This window comes from Danio rerio, chromosome 21, assembly GCF_052040795.2.
Source record: "Danio rerio strain M-AB ecotype USA chromosome 21, GRCz13ab, whole genome shotgun sequence".
Classification (NCBI taxonomy): domain Eukaryota; kingdom Metazoa; phylum Chordata; class Actinopteri; order Cypriniformes; family Danionidae; genus Danio; species Danio rerio.
In genome coordinates, this window is record NC_141041.1 from 25146222 (window position 1) to 25165401 (window position 19180).

The 19180-nt window shown below is 36.8% G+C and overlaps 1 protein-coding gene across 1 annotated transcript in view; it reads left to right on the forward strand.

Annotated features, from left to right (window-relative positions):
• Positions 1-676: 676 nt before the first annotated feature.
• The window catches only part of LOC148679513 (uncharacterized), a 71199-nt gene continuing 52695 nt past the window's right edge, over positions 677-19180 (forward strand). Inside the window, exon 1 of the mRNA XM_088651618.1 lies at positions 677-2965. The gene's annotated coding sequence lies outside the window, so the exon portion shown is untranslated. The remainder of the gene's footprint in view (positions 2966-19180) is intronic.

Genomic DNA, 19180 nt, shown 5'->3' on the forward strand with positions numbered 1-19180 from the left:
ACCCACCAGAGGGCCACAGTTCCAGAGAACCACACTTAACTCAACATTAGTACACACTTAACATTGCACATTAACATTTCTCCTTTTCTGTTTGCATTGTTCTACCTTGTTTTTTTTCTTTCTCCTCTCTATCTCTCTTCAAGGTCTGTGTCAGTTAAAATCCTAAGTCCTCCCCCCGCCGCAAAACATGGCTCACTCCAAAGATCCTGTTGGCCACTGGAAGGACCTGGAAACATGGCTAAGCATTGTAACAGGCAGTCTCCTCCCTAAAGCTGCCGAAACACTGCAGCCCCTGACGCAAAAACAATTGGATGAGAACATAGACAGCATCATGAAGCAAGACCCAAGTCAAAGCTTCAACCACAAGGAGCTGGCCAAAATCACTGGTACTTTGAGTCACACACTCATAGCCACCCTCAAATTGAGTGACAGACACGCCTCCCAACTCCAACACAAGCTGACACGCCTGCAAGCCCGCATCAAGCAGCTAGAGCTAGAGGCTCAGGAACGTCTGGAACAACCAAATGAGGTGGATGAAGGTACCACAGAGGAGATCGAATAATTACAAGAAGCTTTAACAGCAATCACAGAAGAAAGAGAACAAGCCAGAGCAGACCACGCTGACGTCGCTAACAAGCTAGATTATGCTGAACAGCTACTGAAGGAAGCGAAGGTGGACTTAAGAGACAAGAAGGCCAGAATCAAAGCCCTTGAAACTCACCTGAGCGAAGCAAGACATGAGATCGACAGACTAATGCAGGAAGTGGATGACATCAAAGAGGAGTCCGCCAGTGAACTCAGGCATGCCTATGCACTGCGCTATGAACCTCCAAAGACAAGATGTGCACCAGCCTCGCCCCTGCCAAGCAGGACAGGATCCCCTGTCCCTGAGCTCTCACCTATTGAAAGAGGTGAGAAACCATGCCAAAGATCTTCGCCAACACCTTCTGAAGAGCCTTACCTTACCCCACAGCGACGAGAGCCTGTGATAGCCAGTCACAGATCGTCATACAGTCTGGACCTTAAAGACCTTGACAAGCTGGCCAGAAACATTGGGAAGTTTACTCCAAGTGTGTCAGGTGGTTTGGAGGTCCACGCTTATTTGCAAGACATTGATTTCCACCTGGAAATGAGACCCAATGTCTCTAATAAAGAAAGACTGTATTTGCTTCGAGCCACATCCAGCACTGAGGTGCGCAGCTTCCTGGACCGACAACCGGCTCGGGTAAAGAATGATTATCGCTTGCTCCAAGAAGCCCTCATCAGAGAGTTTGCAAACCCTGAATCAGATCAAGGACTTTTAGGTGCTCTGGAGACAAAACAAGCTCGCAATGAGTCCCCACATGCTTACTACAACCGACTCAGGCAAGCCTTTTTCGGAACTCGCAACGAACCGAATATGGAAGAAGACCTGAACTTTAAGATTCTCTTCCTGAGAAACCTCCATCCTGCAGTAAGCCAACATCTCGGAGTACTCGCATGCCCACGAACAATGAGCATCCAACAATTGCGAGATTTGACACAGAAAGCCCACGACAAACAAAAGATGGTGTTAGAGAAGAACACTAAAACTGCAAAAGTTCTTGACTTTAACACCCAGAATCCAGAACTGGCACTAGAGGGTGCCCAACGCCCAAACAGCGTGAGACCACTATCCCCAGCGTGGAATGCGTCTCCGTCCAATAGACAACAGAACTCCTACGCTGACACGAGATTCAAACAGAGTAACAGTCACTGGGATGGACTGCATGGACAACGACGCTCACCTGAACACCACCAGGAAAGAAACCAATGGGGGTCAAACAAAAGCTGGTCACCATCCAGTAGTCCCTCCAAGGGAAGACATCAAAACCCTGTAACATCAAGTCCAAGGAGTCAACGAAGGTACTCCAGACACTTCCACCCTGACAACGCTCAGACTCAATCCCAGCAAGAGGAAAATGCCCCACCGGGATTTAACCCTCAAGAACTGGTGAAATTGATGATGAAAGAGTTTCTCAAATGCATAGAGGAGGACAGGAAACGGGAAAAGGAAAAAGCAGATTCAGCCTGACTAGTCGCCGAGCGGAGAAGCAGCAACCCCCTGAACCAACAAACACTTGCAGGTGAAAGCCCTCAGGCTCCCAAAAGTGCCGTTCGGGTCGTCTGCCACTCCTCCGACAAACCTCAGTTCAGTCCTGAAACCCTTCCTGACCCATGCCAAACTCCGCTACCTCCGTTACTGGATGAACATTTGACTGCTCCATCATCATTGAACAACAAATGGGGGAGGACCACAACTTGACACAGATCAACTGTTCTACCCTCTTCACACTAACATAACCTTTGACATTCTAGGGAAACACCTAGTTAAACACAACACTAATACTTTCTCCTCTACAGCACTGCTAGAACAACTTCTAGTAGCGAGGATCCACTCCACGTATGCAACACTGTTATTGCTGGTTTTTAACCTATCTTGTTTTTTTGCATCCCTGTGCCTCTTGATTTCCTTCTTTCTCTCTCTCTCCCTAACTGATTTGCAGTTCCAGTCCCCTCTACAGGGAACTCCTGCAAATTCATGCATAGGGCCTAAAAGTAGGATTGACTCCTTCTCCCAAATTAGTGTCAATTGCTGCAGAATTATTGCTTATTTAAGTTGAAGCTAGCGCCACTCCATACTTGCAATGAAGTAAACTAGCTAAATAACTAAATTTGAATTATTTCAGGCAATGTTACACTACACCTTGTGTTCTTGACCCGAACAATTTAAGCTAAAACCTGCACCAGAACTCAGTCTATGGAATGGAAATGTGGTTTGTGTCTTGTGTGTCTGTTCTCTCTCTACCTATGCCTCTTGTTCCAGTGTCTGCCGATGTTCATGCCAGGAACATCACCATCCAAATGGGGGATGTGGGGAGTCAACGGATCGTTCCAGAACCGAACAAGCCACAGACCATGTTATCCTTAAAAGATTGGTTGGTGCCTAAATGTCTGAGCTTTGATTTCATTTTCAAAGCAATCCACAGGCACCCAGCAAAAGGCAATCCACAGGACGACTATCCAGTCAACATCACAGTTGCGTGTTAATTAACTTTACACCTTAAAACAATAAGAGGCTCTACAATCAAAAACCCACCAAACCGGTTTTTGAGAAGTACCTTTTGGTTTGCGTGTCCTTTGGCGTCTGCAAGGAATACACATTCTCAGGCAGACACAGAAGCGATCAGAAACGCTTGCAAAGTTTAATGGACATACAGTAAAACTGTGTTTATTTGAGTAATGTATGTTTGCTTTATGTTTCTGTAGATTTTTGTGTGTACATGTTCCATGTGTTTAACAAAACTGTTATGGATAGTTAATGAGTAATAGCCCTTAGTGATAAATGAAATCTACAGAATGTTTGTGAAATACTTCATGTTTGGTATCGATTGAAAGCTAGGAACATTTCATATGCATTGGTTTATATGAAGAAACTATACTATGAAAAGTGTCGACGTTATAAGACTTTATTTTAACCACTATGCTATCAAAGCAGCACCCACACCAGGTGTCAACCCGGCCTCCTAGAGGGCAGAATTGGGGTGTGACTCCACCCCGCACCTTATCTGATTGGACAAGCATTGTGTAGACCCAGCCTCTACCAAAGCCTATAAAACTTTGAACAAAGGAATTTCATCGTCGTCTTTTGCCGGTCATCTTTGCCAGTCGTCACCGCCGTCGCTGCCCGGACGTCGCTCTTCTCGTGCTGTGGCCGTTACATCGCCTCGCCGGAAGCCTCGTTACATCACGGAGCAGACCGCGACCTTCACTTGCTGCCGGCTCGACCCCCGATCTGCTTGTGCAACCGCTTCAACAACAAGTCATCGGGTCAACACATCCAAACTCTGAAACTCATCCTAACTACAGGAACCCAGGAAGGACTTCGAACGCCGCCTTGTCCAACATCCGTATCCCTAGCAATCGACTAAGGAAACCCCTCTTCACCGACAAGGGAATTCCATCACGTCACTGAAGTTGCTACGCTGACCAATCAGCTTCGCCGGGATTTCCCTTTGGACCAGTCGAGGAAACCAAATTACATCAGAACGCAAGTAGCACAAACAAGGTTTCTATCCATTGCTGACTCTGGTGTGAATTATGTTTAAGTAGTAAAGAATAGCGAAATTCTCTGCTTTTATGGTTTCTCTCAGGTTGCAATGCTAAGAACTTAGCAAAGGCTAGAAGTTAAATCCACTCAGTCAAAACTCTCCTCAAACTGCTTGTGCGTGTGTGTATGTATGTGCGTTTGTTTGTTTTACGTAGATTAGTACTTTGTGTTGTAGAGTAGCAATAAACTTTTGTTTCGTTTTAAGATCCGTGTTGGTGTGTTGTGTGCTTTATAAGTTAATGCCTCAGCTTCAGATACTGCTACCTTGCTCATTAAATAATTAGATACTGTTTTTATATTGTTATTGTTGGCCACGTAATAGTATAATACAGGATTGCTTTACACTAAACGTTCTATTTGCTGGACAAATACTTAAGTTAAGTGTAAGCTTTAAATAATTCTATGTGAATCATGTTCGAATCTTTGATTCGAATCCCCAAAGTTTAAACATGATTTAAACCAAAGAGCTGATTCTTACAGTGTTTAAAATTAAAGATTTATTACAGTGCACTGTAACATGCATCCAGTGACAGACTCTATAAATGTTCTAAAATAGAAACACATCGAGGGTTCAATTTGTTTTCTGCCCACACCCACCCATGTCAACCTCTAACCCTCTTTTCAGAGCAGTTCTTGGGGAAGTGTTTCCTGCCTGTCACCATATTTACAGCAAACTCCCAACAGAGTCTTTCACGGACAAGTTGGCAACTTGCAGTAAACAAGTGCATCTTTCTGAGAGCGGAGGAGGGTGAAGACTCAGGTTGCATGTGTGCGTGTGTGTTTGTGTGTGTGTGTGTGTGTGTGTGTGTGACAGCAGACTATGAGACTGTTACAGAGGAAAAGAGCTGATATCTTCTTTACCTAGGGGCACAGACATAGTTTAGGGGTTGGCAAGGACAGCGTGGCATTGAGATATGGTAAAAAGCTATGAATTATAAAGCTAGAGCAGCGGTTTGTTTGATTACTGCTCATGCACTCGCTGACAGCTACTCTGTCAATCCAAGGATGTGTAGAAACCTTGACATGTTTAGGGCCTGTTTCACAACACACACAGTCCCTAGTGAAAAAAAAACACCCAAAACATATATATATATATATATATATATATATATATATATATATATATATTACATTACTGGTCACCACTTTACATTTTAGGGAAATCTGAATATTAATAAAAAAATTTAAAAAATAAACAGTCACATATTTCTATTAGAAGTTATCAACTTAAATACTACTAATTGTATTATATTTGTATTTCATCTGCCTGACACTTGAATATATATGTAATAGATATGCATTTTTTTCCTGATAATTGAAAGCTACTTTAGATTTTCTCTGCAACACTACTCACTCTGTACTAAAATGTTTTTAAAAAGGAAATCATATTTTTATGATCTGTCAGGTTAATGCTAATACTAATGGTTGGGTGGTCCACATTCAGAGAAAAATCTGCAGTATTTGAAGCACATTAACTCCAAACAGTGTGTGAACACCCTCCCATACATGGACGTCTCAATGATATCCTAATACCTGTGATTAGACAAGCACTTCAGCAAAGGCTCCAGCGGAATGTAAAAATCTTCTACTGATGAGTTTGAGTACATCTCATTGACATAAACATTTACTAATGTGAGTAATATTAGCGTGGCATTTGCTAATGAGTGGCAACATGTGAAGATTTACCATTAGTTCTAATTAATTAGAGCATGTCGTGTCAAACGCTGCAATATATTTTGCTGTCTCTCATGGCAGTTCATCCAATTAAAAATGACCTTTACTCTTGGTTTTTCCAATTACAATAAATGTTTATAAATTCTATTGGCTTGCAGGTTTGTATGCAGACAAACAATGGAACCACCCTGATGAACATTTGCAGTGTTGTGTCATATAGATTGCAAGCTAATAGTATATAATTATGACTAAAATGCAGAAATATGGGCCATGGTTCTTTAATATCACAAGTATAATACGGGAAGCTAAGCTAATTAAGTTAAATAGCCAGTGTCAATCAAAGTGACTCATATGGTATGTGTTTAAGAGACTCGTCTGGCTCGAAAGATATGAAAATAAGCACAAAATATTTGTCAAAATGAATTATACTGTAGGAACATAAGTAATGGGTTATATTCATAATTTGGCACCATCATGATATGCATGAGGAAATCTGTCACCAGACCTATTTGTTTCGCGTTTTGCTGACACAGTTCATCTGAAGCAACGTGATGAAGATAATGGCTTAGTTCCAAAGACTAGTGAGTCAAGTTGCTGTGTGCTGCCTACATAGACAGAAGACTGTAATCTTAGAGGAAGATTTTCAAACTCAAATGATACAAAAATTCCCATCAAAATCAATGCATAGTCTTACTGTGTGTAAAACATAAATACAGAAAAAAAGAAATATATACATATATTTATAAAGCAAGCATTAAAGGCACAGTGTGTAATATTTGCCACTAGAGGGTGCACATTCACAACAAACAAATGAGTAGGTTGATGACGCCGTGACTGAGTGTGGAATCATGAGAGTTGTGTCTTCTGCATAGTGAATAAATTACAGATTTACAATTTATTTTAACTTAATTTAAATTCACTACTGATGTTTACAGAACCATTTAAATTGTATGCACCTTATTCTAAAATGCATTTTTTTGGTCTTTAGATACCAAAGTGATTTTGTTACCTGTGGATCTTCAAACTTCACATCCAGGTAAGAAAAACATTAGATACAATTACAGATATAATTATTTGCAGGTAAGTAAAACATTAAAATTGCAACAGTAAAATTGCAAACAATAGTGGGCTCCATAGAATTACATTTGATATCTGAAGATTTTTTTATGTGTGCAACAGTAAAAACAGTAAAAAAATGTCCTAATGCAGTTTCTTATTATCTGTCAGTCTTTTACTAAAGCTAACTGATAACAGTGACCTCACTGAACTGTCATTTGCCAGTCACATTAAATTTGAAAAAAAAAAGTCAATTAAATGTAGCTTTAGCAAAAATTTAATGTAAACCTTAATGTAATATGTAAAATGGCAATGTATTTATTTATTTAATAAAATTTGTATTATGACATGTGCAAAGTTTGGTGCAAATTGAAGATGACAATTAAATTATAGAATTTGTATTCTATATTTTTCATATAGCCATTTTCAATCAGTTTTAATATCTAAATTACATACACATTCTTATGCTTTATAAGTTGCCAAAATAAACTAAAAATGTAATACCTAAATTTTTATAATTCTTTGATTGACAGGAAACCACAATGACATACACTGTTACACTGAGTAAAATCACAGTTTTCTTTAAAATTTGATAACTAAAAACACCTGGAATAATGTAAGTACACAATAACCTGTATAACCTTTTTTATTTTTTAAATAGAAGTTTAACTAAGGTAATTTTTAACTGATAAACTAAGGTGTTTCATCCATGCATCATTCTCACTGCACTTTTGTAACTTTACTTGTAGTTATTTCCTATTTAGTATTTAGCTATTTAATGTTGTTTGGTATCAATCACCTGAACTCCTGTTTCTTTTTTGTCTCCACCAATAGAGTTGTGAGGAATCAGAGGTGCATGCGGCTGCCCACGGGAAAAATTTGCCATCAGGCCAACACAGTTTGGATTATCATAGGACTGTCAGAGGTTTGCCAAACCTGTCAAATGCATGATGACTCCTGTTTGGACTTACTGATGTCCTCGACTTCAAGTATCCATCAAAACTGTATACATATGAGATATATCAGAGACTCTTTGTGGGACTGGACATTATGCATCCTAAATCTTCATCAAAATATGCAAATCTCCTCACTGAGTTGCCTTAGATGATTTCTCAATAGGATCTGTTATTATTAATGTTTTTATTTATGTATTGTGTATGTGTAGCCACATTAATGGCCTGTTTTGTAGTCACTATTAAAAGGAACACCGATTGACATTGAATGCATGTTATGGTCTTTAATCCATCCTCCCATTCTTATTTAATTGTTATTGACAGGAAAGTCTGTTTATCTGTTTTTACTTGTGTATATTGTGCTTACAATATAGAAATGAAGATTTATTTTCTGAGGTTACAGCCAGAAGTCAATTGAATTCATTTTAAATGACATATGCATGGTTAATTTTATTTAGATCATTAAGTTCTTAATACTTAATTAAAATAAGTACAATCAACATATAGCAATGTATAAGTAAGTTAAGTTTAACAAAAAAAGTAAGTTTATCTGATTTTAGTAATTTTAGAAATATTAGTTGGCTCAACTTAATTTTATTGCATTTGTTTTAAGCAATGTTTTAGTGTTTAAAATACTTAAAAAAGGCTGGAAGTTGAATCAACCTAAAACGTCCGATGCAGCCACTTGCCTCACTTTTTATAAGTTAGATCTAGGTAACATTTTTTACAGTGTTCATTACATCCTACAGGATTCCTGCAGAAATCGTATTCATGAATGAGCTAAAGCATTCAAAACCTACTATTTTTGGTATTATGAAGAAAGGATGAAAGTTGTCAAAACAATATTGATTAAGCATTTGCTGATGAGACGGGAGTAATAAGACACAAAACAGCAGAGCTTATATTATGCCACAGTCCACCAATTCCGGTTCTTCTGGTCATGATCATGTTTTTTTTAAATATTTTTTTTTATTATTACACCAATATGTTTATTCTGTGTTTCCCATTCCCTTTGTTCAAAGCAAAGGTGTTTTAAAGGGTGAAACATTTAAAAAACAGATTTCAAATATGTTACTATTTTGTCCCCACATTGAAAAAAAATTATTCATTGGATTTACTAAATTTTATAACTGGTGGCAAACCATTTTTATTGGCTGAAATTAAACAAGCAGCACAACTGTTTTCAAACTGATTATAACCGTAGAATAATTTCTGAAGGATCGTGACACTGATAACTGGAGTAATTGTTCTGAAAATACAGCTTTACAATCGAAGTAATTAAATTAAATTAAATTAAGTTAAAAATTGAAACTGTTGAAATTTAAACAACATGTCAAATGTCTTTTTTTAAACAACGTTGACAATGTTGCCATTTTTAATGTATTGTGAATCAAATAAGTACAGTCTTGGTGGGAATAATATATATATATATATATATATATATATATATATATATATATATATATATATATATATATATATATATATATATATATATAAAAAAAAATCACGCCATCCCTATATGGAGTGTGTGTAGAGAACAAAAAAGGCCAGTCACAATTCATTATGCAAATAGAGGTAAGAAAAAGGCCAATGGTAATTCACTATGCACATGAAATTTATGTTCTGAATGCTTAATATTTCATTGAATGCTTACACATTCACATTTTTACTAAAAGTCTACTTGAATTTCCTGTCTTTATTAAAAAAACACGCTGTTTGCAATTAGATAAAACATTTAATAGTGTGAGTGTCAAGGAATTATAAAAAAGTGAAATAATAGTTTATTTCTGACAAAAATTCTTACACTGCTATGTTTTAGTGTTATTATTGATTTGGGAAATTATAAAAACTGCAACCACTCATTGCTCATATTCAAATCATACTACTTTTTTCCAGAATTATTATTTGTGCCCACAAGGTCTTTTCCTTGGTGAACCAAAAAATAATACATATATCTGTATTGATCAGCTTGTGGGAGAGCAGAGAGATAGCACATGCCTCAAAGCCAGAGTGATAAAAACCTGTCTAAGGAAAGTTACGCAGGAATCAATGTTGGCAAAGGTCACGAAAGGGCAATTGCTGTCATCTGGAGAGTTAGGTGTTTTTGATGACGTTCAAGCTGTGCTCCTTTGGGCTGTTAGATTAAACTCAACTAGTGACCGCCAGAATTCACAAAGAGCTTTGCATTGCATGGCCATCAGAACATAGAGAGCTGGTGTAACCATGGCAACAGGGTAATGTACAGCTATGTGAGCAAATTTCTTTGACATTATATTGGCTCATTTCAATCATCATCAGGTGATTGCTAAGATAATGAAAATATGGTACTATAATAATAACAGATGATACTTTATAATAAGCACCAGTTTGTGGTTATTACACATACACATTTATCTTAATTATTTTCAGCAATACCTCTAAATAGGCGAGGCAGTGGTGCAGTAGGTAGTGCTGTCGCCTCAAAGCAAGAAGTTCGCTGGGTCGCTGGTTCGAACCTCTGCTCAGTTGGCGTTTCTGTGTGGAGTTTGCATGTTCTCCCTGCCTTTGCGTGGGTTTCTTCCGGGTGCTCTGGTTTCTCCCACAGTCCAAAGACATGCAGTACAGGTGAATTGGGTAGGCTAAATTGTCCGTAGTGTATGAGTGTGTGTGTGGATGTTTCCCAGAGATGGGTTGCGGCTGGAAGGGCATCCGCAGCATAAAAACTTGCTGGGTAAGTTGGCGGTTCATTCCGCTGTGGTGACCCTGGATTAATAAAGGGACTAAGTCGACAATAAAATGAATGAATGAATGATTACCACTAAATATCTTTAAAGGGCACCTAGGTTACCCATTTTTTCAGATTTAATATAAGTCTTTTGCGTCTCTAGAATGTGTATATAAAGTTTCAGGTCAAAATACCCATCAGATTTTTCATTATACTTTTTACAAGATGCTGTCTTATACTGATTTCCAGCAGGGGGTGGTTTTGTCGTACTGCGCCTTTAAGCTTTTTCCTTCCCGCCCACTGTTTCTACATGCCTCCTCCCTCAGCTGCGTCAGACAACAGACAGACTTAAAGGAAGGAGGTCTCACGTAGCGTTCGTGAGATACTACAGTAAGAACTAACCTTTACTAATCAGTATTGTGAAGTTGCATTGATGAGTCACACACAATATCGTTACAAACACACACACACACACACACCGCAGATGATACACACACACACGCAGGCAGGCAGACAGACAGAGCGTGCTTAGCCTAGTTAAGGCTAACCTCAAGTGTGGATATCTGTTATGCTAATGTACAAAATAAACCTGATTTAACTTCCACAAACCGGGATTGAAGCGTCTTCTTTTATAATTGTTCTGACACGCGGCTGTGCTGATAAAGTAAAGCTGAAGTAAAACGCTGTGATTAATTACACACATACTCTGTTTTAAAACACTTTAAACATGTGAAACTTACTCTTAATCACATCTGATGATGATTGCTGATCCTAGCGAACAGAACAGACCTTTTATTCCCGGTTGCTTTGCGTATGTCTGTCCGGTCTTGTTGACATATACACGTGACTACCGGAACATGTTAATGCGCGCAGCTGTCAATCAATTCGGTGGGCGGGGGAATCGCACAACTACGTAATGGTGCGATCGATTTGAAAACAGCTCCAATTGGCCGACCCTTTTTTTTGTAGTTAAATTGAAAAAAAAAGGACTGGGTGTGTTCATATCACCCCAGTATGACGGTCTATACACTATACCAACACACAGATCTGTCCAAACAGCAAGTAGATTTTTTACCATAGGTGCCCTTTAATAAAACACATCTGTCTTTTGTTTTAATATACTTAAAAATGTAATTTATTCCTGTGATGCAACAGTGTCACATGATCCTGCAAAAATCATTGTTGATATGCTGATTTAAAAAGAAAAAAACATCCTTAATAGCAACTATTAAAAAACTTGTTTCGCTTAATATTTTGTTGTGTTTTGTGATGTGAAAATATCGATTTATTTTGTATCATAATATATATCTTCTAATACTTTTGATCAACTTCATGCAAGCATAAATACAGCATCATTTAAAGTGGTGGTCCAGGGTATATTTTAAGGCTTGGTTGTGTTTATAAGATACAAAGCAATGTGTGCTCATGCTTCATTTGTAAACAACATTATTTTTTTCACATTATTTTTTGATTATTTGATATAAAGCTACTCAGCTAACATGAAAACGACATTGTCATACGTCATATTTCCTAGTTTCTCCGAAAGATTGCCCTCAAGAGGCTCTGATTGGTCAGTTAACAGAATGTGCTGTGATTTGTGGATTGGCTCCACGCCACCAGGAAAATGTCACACCTCCACATGCTCGCACTTTTGCAATGTGTAAATACTGTCAGTCAGAGTAGCTGTTAGCCGTATCAGTTTGAGCCTGAATCAAAATGACACAGAGAACACAGTTGAACTTCACGCCTGCTCTCTAACACAAAGGGCTCTATTTTGACAATCCAGGTGCAAAGTCCAAAGTGCAGGGTGCAAAAGCATTAAGGGTGTCAGAATCTACTTTTGCTATTTTAAAGACAGGAAAATCTGCTTTGAGTCGTGGCGCATGGTCTAACGGTTGAGCTTATTCACTCAATGTGTTTTGAGAATAAACCAATCAGTGTCTCATCTCCCATTACCTTTAAGAGTCAGTTGTGTCACGCCATAGTGCATTTGCTATTTACATGACAGACTTTATAAGTGGAAAAACTAGAGAGAAAACAGTTAAACAGAGCATCTATAAATCGAGAATGAGCCTTATCATCGTGGATAGGGAAACGTGTTGTATGCACATACATCCATTTGCCTATACATAATTAATTTTGTTTATTAAGGGCAAAGATTTGTTTCAAAACTATTTCTAAATTCAGTTCTAATTTCCAGCAAACGAATAAAAGAACAATAATAACGAAGTGTGTTATAAAAAACTGAGAGATATTCTAATGCACATGCTGTGCCCGATATGGTCTAAAACCTGACAGGTGGACAAATCTAAGATTTTTTAAATAAAAACAAATATAAATTTGCATATAATAATTAATACTATCACTAATAAAAACATCATACTAAAGCAAATTGTCATGAATAAACTAAAAAAAGCCCTCCGAGATGAAGGCATGAAGGCGGTGGTTTTTATATTTATTTAGGCCAGAAAATAATATAATATAATTATGAAATATAAATAATATAATAATAAAATGACTAAATGTAAATGTAATATTTTTTGTAATATTTTATTCCTTTAATTATTTTTCATTTGTAAAGAAATTTGGTATTGCTGTACATCCTGTGTGCATTAAGCAATGCGTAAGCAAGGCGCACAACTAACACGCTCTGCGCTGGACTTTAGACCTACTCTAAGCTAGTCTATTGAACAGTGTATTTTAGTTCCTCAAAATAGCAACGCGCCTTAACATGCCTCCTTTTTTAGACCAGACGCCTATGGGCACACGTATGAGCGCAAATGGATTTGCTATTTAAACAGCGTGGCGCAAAACGCCAAAATGACTCTTGCGCCAAGTTGAAACTAGCAAACAACAAATGTGTCCCGCCTTGCGCTGCATTGCACAGTGTGTATTATAGGGCCCCATATCTGACAAGTGTCTTTCATATATTTGGAATAAGCATGTGTAAGTAATATAAAACGTTTACTTATCTTCAGCGAGTTCATTTTTTGAGATGTATAATGCAGGGAAAGCAGCCGCATAGAGAGACCCTGCATTCTTAATGAATGTGACAGTTTACAGGGGTTTTAAGCATCCAAGCATTTATCGTTTTAATACATAATTAAAAAAAAAAAACAGACACCTAAATTTTGAAAACAAATACAAAAATGCGTGATCTGTTTTCCATAGTCTGTTCATAATTCATCAACTAAATAGTTACAAATGAAAACAAAGTACCAAGTAAAAAATATATGCAAGTCATATGGGCATGTTCATGCAAATTATATATTTATGTACACATAATATGAGCCCTTTTGTTTAAGCCAACATGGCTGAGCAAACACATTGGGAAAATATTATAAGTCCAAAACCACAGTAACTGAAAACAGAATATTAACCACAGATCAGCAAGATATCTGCCCTCCACATCTTTGAAATACAAAGTTTAAACAGGTTTGCATTTCAAGGAACCAGTGCACTCAGTAATCTCACCTTGCAAAAGCAAACACTGAACGGAAATCTTCAGAGCCAAGATAAGATTGCTTAAAGTTCACATTCGTTTTTTGACAGACCCTTTAGAATATTCCAGAATATTTCTTGCAGAAGTTGAGGAGAGTTTAGGAAATGGAGTCTAACACAGCAAGATAAATGTCCATGTTTATTTATTGTGGTGCTTGCGTATCCATTCCCACATTCGAAGGCAGGCATTGGATGTGTATCTAGCCAGCCCTGATAAACCATCAGTAAACCTCACTGTAGGAGGTCATGTGAATAGATCATTCTGGAAGGAAACGTCTATTCAACACTGAGTTATCGCAAACAATTCCTCTCCAAGGTGTTTTCACTTCAAACAACCCACCATTTAGACATGATAAAGCTTTTAGCACAGGACCAGATAATGTATGGGAGCGACGAAAACAGAATATTGCTCATGTTGGATGAAGTGATTTGAAGCAACTGTTGTGAAACATTATGGATGTGAGTGCACTGCAGAGAAAAGCTAACAAACCTCTAACCTCTGGCTTAACCTGGTATGATTGGCAAGGCTTGACCTCGGTTTGGATTCGGTATTGGCTCGTCTCTCTTCGCTGGTCACACAAATCTTAATCATAAGTCATAAAAATCAGTTGCAGTCAAGGTGTGAGGGATTCAAGTGGGCGAAGGTGGAGGATTTGCGCTGAAAATGTAGTCAATTCAGCCAAGTGCACTTATACTGAATTAGAAACGTCATGCATTATGCAAAAGATAGACAAGGCATTCTCACTTTCGCTGTCTCAAGTAGTTTCCTACAAAATTGCAATGCATGACATGTATTTACGGTAAGAACTCTTCAATAATATATAGACCATACCATACCATTGCTACACAATATATATATTTTTAAAATTCTCTTTATGAGAAATTTATGAGACGCTTTTGTTTCTGATAGGATTGCACTAAAACTTCAGCATTTCCTCTCTGGGCTTATCTGATATCGCAGTCACTCCTCCAACATAGTTCTGTGCTTACTTCATATAATCTCTTCTTGGATTTTTGTTATTCATAGCAAAAAGAGTGTTTGATTTAAATCAAGGAAATCTGTTATTTTTATCCAAGAAGCTGTCTGCATACTTCAGGATTTTGTGCAGCCTACCTGCAACAGATGTTGCTTTTACTTCTGTAGGTGATTTTCCTGGAAACAAATGGTTTACAATTTATCAACCTCTCAGAGAGGTCAATAACTTTACTCAATAAGGTAGTCATAGAAACCCACAAGGATGGCATTTGTTCAATATTTTTGAAGTCATCTGACCTGGGTTGACCTGATCTGACTGCATTTCTCCTTTGTTGTACACAGTGGTGGAAAGAGTACTGAAAATGCATACTCAACTAAAAGTACTACTAGCCAAATAAAATGTGATGCAAGTACTGTAGAGTATAAGTTCATTCATTCATTCATTCATTTTTCTCCGGCTTAGTCCCTTTATTTATCAGGGGTCACCACAGCGGAATGAACCGCCAACTTATCTAGCATATGTTTTACGCAAAGGATGCCCTTCCAGCTGCAACCCAGTACTGGAAAACAACCATACACTCTCACTTGCACACACATACACTATGGCCAATTTAGTTTATTCAATTCACTTATACCACATGTCTTTGGATTATGGTAGAAGCGGGAAACACTGGAAGAACATGCAAACTCTACTTAGAAATTTCAACTCACCCAACAACCAACAACCTTCTTGTTGTGAGGCAACAGTGCTAACCACTGAGCCAGTGTCGCTCATAGAGTATAGGTATCTGTTTGAAATACTACTCAAAGTATGAGTAGAAAGTAACCCTTTTAAAATTATTTTAGTGTAGTAAGTAATGAGTATCATAAATGCACATTAATGCTATAATACTACCTATAATAAGCCAACTAAAAGCAAGAGCTAACAGTGTTAAATCTGTGAATAAGGGGCAAAAATCTTGCAGCAACAATTTTAAAGCTTAGGTTATGGACTTTGAACTCGGTGCTAAGAGAATATACATGTATACAATTTGTGCACTTATTTAAAAAACATAACATTCTGTAGTTTTGTTCTGCATTTAGTTATTGTTTAAGTTTAGTCAGTGATTTCACTCATCATACAGTAGGCCTCCTTCATCTTCTCATCAAAGACATGCATTTAAACAGTCTCTCATTCATTGCATGTATTGATTAAGTCTTCTTGGACACTTTTAATGCCACCGCACTGTATAAAGTTTCATTCTTATTATGTACCCTTATATACATTTCTGAAGAAAAACAATTTTTTTTTTGGCAGTTTTTGTTTTTGCGAATCTGCCAGAGGGCACTGTGTACACTTTTTTTAAATCTCAAATTTATTCCACAAGGGCCATTCACACCTATTCTTCTTACATAAATCCACAGAGGCCGCTGATTGACTGACCAATCGACTGAATCAACCTTCTTCCTTCCCCAAACCCAACTAATAGTGTTTTAAAAAGCACAGATAGATCAGTGCCCAGCCACTTGCCTAAACCCAACTGACAATGTTTTTAAAAGCAATCAAGAAAAAAGTAAAGCCCTCATGATTTTTTTTTTCAGATTTTACCACAATTTCACCAGGTTATTTACTTGTTTACTTTAATTTTTGCCTTTTGTTTTTGTCCTACCTGCTTTCTAGAACCGTTCTTCACCACAGTCAAACCCCATTGTCATTTCGCCATTGTCATATATATATATATATATATATATATATATATATATATATATATATATATATATATATATATATATATATATAGCATGTGTATTTTTACTGTGCTAACATGCAGACACTATATATTCATATATATATATATATATATATATATATATATATATATATATATATATATATATATATATATATATATATATATAGCATGTGTATTTTTACTGTGCTAACATGCAGACACTATATATTCATATATATATATATATATATATATATATATATATATATATATATATATATATATATATATATAGCATGTGTATTTTTACTGTGCTAACATGCAGACACTATATATTCATATATATATATATATATATATATATATATATATATATATATATATATATATATATATATATATATATATATGAATATATAGTGTGTTTGTTAGCACAGTAAAAATACATATGCAGCACAATATATTTATACATTTAAAGAAACTATTCAATTACTGTAATCTGAGTATTTGTAATTTTATGCATTTCAATCTGAGTATTGATTGTACATAGGATTGTCACAATTTCAGATTTTTCAATAAATAATGGTAATACTTTATTTTGTTGGTCCATTTGAGTATTAGTAGACTGCTTGCCTAATATCTGTTGTTATTGCTCCTTCAACAGCCATTTAACTGACAGTAAGAAATTTTGCAAGTACAATGTCAACTTACACTAACCCCAACCTAACAGTCTACTTATATTATATCTACTTATATAATATTAATGATATTTTAAAGCATCTTTAGAAAACCAGTAAAAAAAGTCTCATTAGAACCCTACACTGTTTGAACTACACTGTTTCAATTTACTATGATCTTCTATGTGAAGCTGCTTTGACACAATCTACATTGTAAAAGTGCTATAAAAATAAAGGTGAATTGAATTGGATTGAATGATTGGAAATGAAGCATAAATTATATTGGTTAATATTGCTCTTTACACTGAAGGCAGTTAGCATTACATTAAACATGCATATTTGTTTTTAAAAAATGCCCTAGATGGCTTGAAGAACACTGAATAAACATTTTCAGTTGTAGTCATGTGTTGATTTTCTTCAGGTTTCTTCAGCTTCATCAGTCAATAGCATTTCTACAGTGTATGCCCTTTACCCAGATAAATTGTTGTGTCATATGCCACTAGATTGCTGTGTCATATTGCAGTGTACTATTCATTTTTAAAGATTATAATCATCACTAACATCACCGGTATACTGATACACAGTAACAATATTTCATTTTTTAAATATTATAATAATCATCAATACTGTTATATTGTGACAGCCCCCAGCTGTGCAATATGAAAAAAGAGAGTAATCCGGCAGCACCTCAAATACATTTCAGGGCCATGACTCAACAGGAAGTTGAACACATCAAACTGGAAAAGGATGCATACATTGATTACTGACATTTTTCAACATACATTCAGCAAGCCGATTGAAGTCAGCTGGATATCATCCCTCCAAATGACAAGCCTTCTGTGAGAGCTCCGCGCACAGTAAAGCTTCAAGAATTATCATAATATACATTCATTTGCACAAATTCCCAACAGAAAACCTCTGCCCTGCTAACCGCGAGCCCTGCAGCGAATCCTTTTTACCACTGCTACAAATAAGACAGAGTCATTACTCAAGAGATGGCTGGTTCAAGGCAAAAAAGCTAGCTATTTCCCTTCTCTGGGCTGCAGGGCTACTCTGGGATTTGATCAACATATCACAGAATTTCACCCAGACACTCGCTCAACTTGCTGCTTTATAGCAGAACTCACCCATCATATGGCACATGGGCTCCGAACCAGTGCACACAAACTCGGTTTCGTAACTTGAGTGAGCTGCTTATGGAGATTCTGGTGTGAAAACACTGCAGAAGGTAGGCATCTTAATTATGCTGCCTACATAGAGGCAGATACCTCATAAATATTTTATGATTAAGATGATCACTTATGCATTGCAACAAACTAAAGAAAGAAAAAAAATCCAAGAAGTTAAATTATTTTAACTTTATATTGAGATAAAAGTTACATTTAACAGTAAAATAAATTGATTATTTCACATAATATGTTAATATGGTTCGCTTGCATATAGTGTGAGACCAATTTTGTTAGCGCACATGCAATAAGGATTGACTGCATTATATTTTAGATCCAGTGACTGGCAACACTCACATTTTCTAAAATAATATGACAGGCTTTGGTGATTGCATTGCAGCTCTTGCTAAATTATCAGCTAATTTGTATGTATCCGTACAATCATATTTGTACAGATTCATATGATCTGCTCACAATAGTTGTTTAGGGGCATGTCTTTGTATTTTTTTCTGAAATTAGACTTATCTGTTGGAATAAGATATGCAAATTCACAGGAATTAGACACTAATTTGCCAAAATGTAAATCAGTTTTCCTGAGAGATGAGGTTGTGGTGGTTCAGTACTCTGCT